Here is an 8,322-nt window from a genome sequence, read left to right as displayed (position 1 = left end):
TTGTCTTGAATTTCTCATACGATACCTTGTAACTTAGAGATTTTGATTATGTGACTGTATATTTTTTATACTAACATTGTAGGGTAGGTGTGAGAGGCTGGATCTTGCCAATTTGAAGCAGGAAGAATGTTTTAACCAGATATGCCACGTGGCCTAGTGTTTAAGCTGTTGCGCTCACAATCGCTAGATTCTGGGTTTGGTTCCCTGACTGGGCGGTGCTTTGTGTTCTTGAGCAAAACACATTTCATGTTGCTCCAGTCCCCCTTTCAGGTTGGCATCATTTGAATGCTAAAACAATGCAAAGCACATTGTGACCAGCGATGTGTAACAACTTCTGATAGCCTGGTCATGTGATGGCCAGTTTAAATGCTAGAGGGTTAAATTAAACAAATATTAATTTTACTTTGGCACCTGTGCCCAGCGTCGCCTTTCTGGCACTTGTGCCCACGGCATGTGTAAGGACTTTCGAGCAAGATCGTTGCCAGTGCCCCTGGACTGGCTCTTGTGCTGGTGGCACATAAAATACACCATTTTGAGCGTGGCCATTGCCAGTACCACCTGACTGGCCTTCGTGCCGGTGGCACGTAAAAGCACCCACTACACTCTCTGAGTGGTTGGCGTTAGGAAGGGCATCCAGCTGTAGAAACTCTGCCAAATCAGATTGGAGCCTGGTGTAGCCATCGGGTTTCACCAGTCCTCAGTCAAATCGTCCAACCCATGCTAGCATGGAAAGCAGACGTTAAACGACGATGAATTAAATGTAATTCAGATACCTGTAGGTCAGTATAAATGATACAAGTTTATTAATACTGACCTGTACAGGATGCCAGTCTATGCAAAGTACCAGGAAATTAGTCCTGTGGTTGCGAGAATTTCAAGCATCCAATGTCCAGAAATTCAGTGTTGTATCTGTACCACATTATATTATGCTAAACGTTTCTCCTCCATTGTGACACATATAGGGCAACAAGCTTTCACCAGTGCCAGTGGCTTTTCCACAGTTCTCTCTGCTCCTGACCAACTGATCCTCATGTGTGAAGTCTTCTTGGAATGTCCAGCATCAGGTGTTATTGGGTCAGCCCTCTAACCCTTTTATCTGTTCCCCCTTTTTCCACTCTCCATGTTGTTGCTGTACAAATGCTAATATATGAGTTACCAGGTGGAATAGATCCAGCTGTAAGAAGTTATACTTCAGTTGGATTTTGCTTCACTGAAGATTTCTTCATTTGCAATTCTGTCGGTGCCAGGTGACTTTAAGGATTTTCCATGGGCTCTTTTAGTGCAATGTGTCCTGTTTTTCTGTCCACCTTTTCTTATCATTTTTTCATGTTTCACTGCCATACAGAACTGTTGACAGATCAACTGTACTACAATAGCTGGCCTTTTATTTCAGTGAGAGTGCTACTGTTGTCCAGATCAAGCACATAAGCTGGAATATGGCTACTACATTGCCAATTCTACTTGGCACATCACTACTTCCCAGGTAGGAGGACACTTCACAGCAGTGTACATCTATACTCGTTTATCACAGGTGTTCAGTTGAAAAAGAAAAAAAAAAGACACCATGTTAAATGAATCAGTAATAAATGAATTATAAAATTTTCATTGTAAGACTCCCATGTTGTTCCCCTAATTTACCCCCAGAACATTTCAAAACCGTTTTTTAAAAAAACAATAAATGATATATTGTTTCATGGTTGGAAAAATATTTAGAGTGAAATTCAATAACATCTAACAGTGAAAAATATTTTTCCCGTTCACTGGTTGCATGTTGATGGGTATATGTATATAAATTTGTATATAAAAAAAAAACAAAAAAAACATGCAGACTTGCAGCATGGTGATGTAAAACATGAACATGAATTAGTGCATTCTGGGTAGCTGAGCATTGTCGATGGTTCCTGGAGCATGCCTTTGCAGTCCGAGAAATATTTTTGACCGATTGCTGACCTGTGTTATCACGGGTCAATTTGTGATAAGCATGACACAATTCACAACTGAGTGTATTGTGTTATCCCAGATCAGGGATAACTGACGATAGATGTACCCCCATATATACTATTACACTGTATTGCACTATACATTATACATATCACAACATTACACTGTACTATTAATATTCAAGGGAACAAAGGGGACACCCATGTGGTCACATGACCTACAAGAAATAGCAGCTAAATGTCCCAGGAATTATATTTACAGTCTTTCAAAAAACGTAGGATATTATTAAATTGTTGTCTTTGACAGATTTCAAATAAAATTCAGGATGGTCATGGCAAAATATATGTCTACTGGTTCATTGCCGAGCTACAACACAACCTAACACTATCACCTTCCTATAACAAGTGTACTATATACAACACTACTTTATCACTATACACCACTACTATACTATATCCCCAACACCACTATTGCCATCCAATGAATAACAACATCAACTTTATTATATACATCACATTATCACTATCCAGTTGGTTTAGTAAATGCATGAATATCACAACTTCTGTTACCTGTCTTTTATATGGGAGGAAAATTTAGAGATTTGTCCTCCATTTTTTTGATATTGATTTAGTGATATGGCTGACTCCAGAAAACACTAACATTTTTGATTTTCTGATTAAAATATATACATGTGTGTGTGTGTGTGTGTATTTATATATATATATGTATATGCATAAACCTGTGTGTATATATATGTGTATGTATATATATGTGTGTGTATGTATGTATATATATATGTATTTATACATACCACACACAGATATATATATATATATGTACATACATACATAGTCAATTTATATAAACAAACAATTCAAATAACAAAAATAAAAAATGGATGTGAGGACATGCACAAAAAATGTATAAGCTTGACACTCAGTAAGAAGAGAATTTGATGTTTTGAGCATAGCTCTTTGTTGGAAAAAAAGAAAGGGAAAAGTTCAAAGATGGAGAAGGAATCGCCAATGGCACACATGTAGTTACATTGGTGAAGACATTATTATTGTTATTATTATATATCGTAATAAAAATAATAAACTTTGGATGGAATTTACAAACTTAAAGGATGTATGTATATTTATATTTCTCTCTCTATATATATATATATATATATATGTATGTATGTATATGCATAGATATGTGTATGTATGTATGCATATGCATAGATATGTGTATGTATTTATATATATATACATATGCATATATATGTGTGTGGGTGTGCATTTATACATATTGGGGTGTGCAACAGTACAGAAGGTACTCCCACCCTGTAGCAGAGTTTATTCATTTGCTTGGAGATGATAATCCACTCCGAGTTTGTTGATGTATTTTCTTGTTGCTTCAGAGAAAATACACACACAAGCTGACAACTCCGAAGAAACAAAGAGCGAATAATAAGCTATTAACAAATCTGTATGTGTGTGTGTGTGTGTGTAATTATATACATACATGTACATAGTTATGTTATCTCTGATATACACACACTCTTATAATAGATGTACCCTGATGAGACAATACGAATATGTCGATCTCATTTCCAATGTGGGATAAACTGTCGTTAGAAAGAAGATAAAATTAATATCAAATGGTTCAGGCAGAATATTTCGTTTGAAAGGTATACATACATATATAAATATATTTACAATCACACACACACACATGCACAGAGAAATATGTATGCATACATTTATATAAATACACACTAGTCTCACAACTAGCCCCACCTTCAACTACACACCTTTATATATATACATATAAATATCTACATGTATATGGTTCATTTTATATATTAATGTAAAAATAACAATTAATGATGGTGATAATAATAATAATAATAATAATAATGAATGAATAAAAATAATGTAATGACAAGTTACCGTTTCCAATAAGACCATTTGTGCCCAATTTTTTTATTGTTTATTTTTAATCACCAAATTTGTCTTTTTGTCACCCTCTTTCCCACCTATTTATCTCTGTGTTTGACTATCTGTCTATTTGTCCATGGATATCTCTATCTGTTAATAATCTATTTGTTCCTGTCTTAGTAGTTTTATTCTTTTCATTTTCCCTTCTATTTTGGGGATTCTGAACACCTATAAAAATGACACTTCTCTCATAGACACACACACATACTTCTTTCATAGACTCAAACACATACACACACACATACAGTTTGAAATGACAAAATGGAGAAAAAAAGAAGAGTTAAGCTTCAATTTCAAGGGAGAGAAGTAATCTTTTTTTTTTTTTTTGTTATTGAATTTACAAAAATTGTGCCAATATCATTAATTGACAAGACCAAAAATATTGATTATATAAGTATATACGTGACTCAAAAACTGAAATAAAGCATGCAAGTTAAAGACTGCAAATACCAATGAAATGGCTGTCAGCTTCAAATGAATGAGTGTGTGTATATATATATATATATATATATATATATATATATATATATATATATATATATATTATTAGATGAATGGGAACAGAAGACTGACTATATAACTATGTGATAAAATTATTGAATATTTAAACCTGTTACTGAAACATTGACTAAATAACTAAGTGAATGAAAAATTGACTATATAAATATTTCCAAAAGGCTGACTATATATATATATATATATATATATATATATATATATATAGATAGATAGATAGATATTTACTAAAAGCTGACTATATAAATATTTTCAAAAGACTGCCTATATAATTATTTCTAAACAGCTGACTATATAAATATTTTCAAAAGACTGCCTATATAATTATTTCTAAACAGCTGACTATATAAATATTTTCAAAAGACTGCCTATATGATTATTTCCACAATGCTGACTGTTGTAGATATTTCCAAAAGACGACTATATAAATATACGGCCAAAAGGCTGACTATATAAATGTGCAGCCAAAAACTTGACTAGAAAAGTATATAAGACCACAAGACTATATATATATATAAACCACCACATGGCTCTCATGTGCCTTTAGCTGAGTCATTGAGGCCAGATGTCCAAACTGAGGATCACTGAGTCCATTGTTTCAATTTCTCTCAGGGAACCTGGGAAACGGTCATGGCTGTCACCTAGCCTCCTCTGACTCACTCATTTAATAATATGTATATATACCTGTATGTGTGTGTGCGCATGTATATGTGTGTGTGTGTATATTATATATATATGAATTAATATTTAGCAGAAGTAACAGAATCACTCAAGGTCCAAGAGTTTCAAGCGTTGGCAATGAAATTCTTTGACCTGTAGTCATTCTGTTACTTCCGCTAAATATTAATAAATATATACATATACTCATATTTTGAGTTCTATTTTTCCTGTTTGCACCAACATACCTATATATATGTGTGTGTGTGTGTGTGTATATATGTATATATGTCTGTCTGTATGTATATATATGTGTGCATGTGTGTATACATTTATTATGTATGTAGGTAAGTGGGTAGATAGAAGACAAACTGACTGGCTAAATTAAATATAAAATATATATATATATATATATATATATATAAACATTGAAAGACACAAATATTTGCACATACTTACACACATACATACTCATAGATACACACACACATCCATACACCCATAGAGTTGAGAGCTACAGCTAACCCAAGAACTGGTCAAGCAGCCATTCGGTCAGTGGTATTGATGCCCTTTACATCCAATGGCCTCTGTTTTTGACTTACACAGTTAACTCTCAATGGTTCAGTCCAAGTTCACATGGAAAACAATAGGTACCATGGGGAGGTATTGACGCCCAGTATATCTGTAAGTAGATTGTCATTACATTTACTTAGTTGAAATCCTCCCATGGAGTTAGAAGCCACTTCAATGTATCCACCCTGAATTGTGGCCACAGCACACCCCTAATTCCGGTCAGTCGGTTTCATTGCTGATTTTATGGATATTTCTACTTTGGAAAAATAGTCAACTGATTGACAAAATTTGTTGCACTTGTTTGAAATAAATAAAATATTTTTAAAAAAAAAACAGCTGCTTTTTTTTTTATGTACATGTATATCTGTGTATCTGTCTATTGATCTCATTGTCATCAGCATTTAATGTCAACTTTTCCATGTTTGCACAGGCCAAGTAGAATCTGTTGAGGCATATTTTCTACAGCTGGATGCCCTTCCTCTTGCCAACCCTCACCTGTTATATTTTCCCATGCTCAGGCATATTTTCTATGGCAGGTTGCCCTTCCTGTCACCAAACAAGGTAGCATTTTCTCATGGTCAGGCATATTTTCTACAGCAGGTTGTCATTTCTATCAATGACCTGCACCTGTTTCCAAGCAAGGTGACATTTTCCCATGGTCAAGCATATTTTCTACTGCAGGTTGCCCATTCTTTTGACAACCCTCACCTATTTCCAAGCAAGGTAATATTTTCTCATGCTGAGGTATATTTTCTATAGCTGGATGTCCTTTCTTTTGCCAATCCTCACCTGTTTCCAAGCAAGGTAATATTTTCCCATGCTTGAGTGAGTCAGACAAATTATTTTCTACAGCTGGATACCCTTCTTGTCACCAACCCTCGCCTGTTTCCAAGCAAGGTAACATTTTCCTGTAGTCAGAAACATTTAACACACATGACTGGAAACAAGTAGCTTTGCTTGTATGACAGTGATGCTCATTTACAGTCCTCACCTGATGTCAAGACAAGTGTTACAGACATACGTATATACATGCACACATGTATGTTTGTGTCTTCTTGTTTTGACATTGATTGATAACTGTAAAGAAGTATCACTGCCATACAAGCAGGGTCAATCATTTCCAATAGTCTGCAAGAACATATCTGGGCCATGAAGAAATATTACTTTGCTTGAAAAAAAGCAAGATAAAAAACATTTGGTCATTGAAAATCTGCCTCAATAATCTGACAACCATGAAAGCATGGAAAGTGGATGTTAAAACAATGACAATGATTGTGTATGTGTGTATAAATAAATATATATATATATATATATATATATATATATATATATATACTCTTTACTCTTACTCTTTCACTTGTTTCAGTCATTTTGACTGTGACCATGGTGCAACACTGCCTTTAGTCGACAAATCAACCCCAGGACTTATTCTTTGGAAGCCTAGTACTTCTTCTATCGGTCTATTTTGCTGAACCGCTAAGTTATGGGGAGGTAAACACACCACCATCGGTTGTCAAGCGATGTTGGGGGGACAAACACAAACATATACACACACATACATATATATATATATATATATATATATATACATATATATACATATATACGACGGGCTTCTTTCAGTTTCCGTCTACCAAATCCACTCACAAGGCTTTGGTCGACCCGAGGCTATAGTAGAAGATACTTGCCCAAAGTGCCATGCAGTGGGACTGAACCCGGAACCATGTGGTTGGTAAACAAGCTACTTACCACACAGCCACCCCACTCCTGTGCCTAAATATATATATATATATATATATATATATATACACACACACACACACATTGAACACTGATGTTCCATATCTTGATATAAATTTGAGTGATGTTTCTCTATCTGTTATATTTTTATGTTCACTAACTCCTCCTAGACCGTTGGTGCAAGAACAATAAAACTTGAACCAGCAACTCCCTTAATTTCAGGGTATGTTCTGAGGGGTCTATTTTTTTTAAGGGCTGCCTAATTGGGGCCCCAATGACCCCACTATTTTTACTGCATTTTAAACTAAATGGTATTGGAGACCAAATTGGAGTAATGACAATGACTTTAATACTATGAACCCGTGGGGAGTATCATAAGGAGGTTCAATTTCTGAAGGGCCACTTAAATGGGGCCCCGTTGAATCCCCTATTTTTACTGCATTTACCTTGCTCCTATGCTTATTGACTAAACTATGCTCAGCATCAGTGCTTAGAACATTTTCAGAAATAAGTTTCATTACATAAGGGTAGAGGGACACAAAGCGACCAGATTGTGGGGCCAAAGGCCTCAAAGGTGCCCTCCACAGAAGCTAACCTGAATGCCACCCAAAGTGCGCTTTTAAGGCTGGTATATATCCCTCTCTCACTCTCTGGGAGAGAGGCACAAGCACATACACAGACATATACACACACGGCAGTAACTTCCGCCTACCAAATTCAATCACAAAGCTTCGGTCGGCTGAACACTCTACAGACACATGTCCTCTTAATGTAGTTCTCAGGGAGATTTCAGTATGACACAGAGAGTGATAGGGCTGGCCCTTTGAACTATGGGCATTATTCATTTTTGCCAGATGAGTGGACTGGAGCAACTTGAAATGAAGTATCTTGCTCAACGACACAAAGCGCC

This window comes from Octopus bimaculoides, chromosome 23 (assembly GCF_046866305.1).
Source record: "Octopus bimaculoides isolate indiv1 chromosome 23, ASM4686630v1, whole genome shotgun sequence".
NCBI classification, from domain to species: Eukaryota; Metazoa; Mollusca; class Cephalopoda; order Octopoda; family Octopodidae; genus Octopus; species Octopus bimaculoides.
This window is presented reverse-complemented; position numbering follows the sequence as displayed.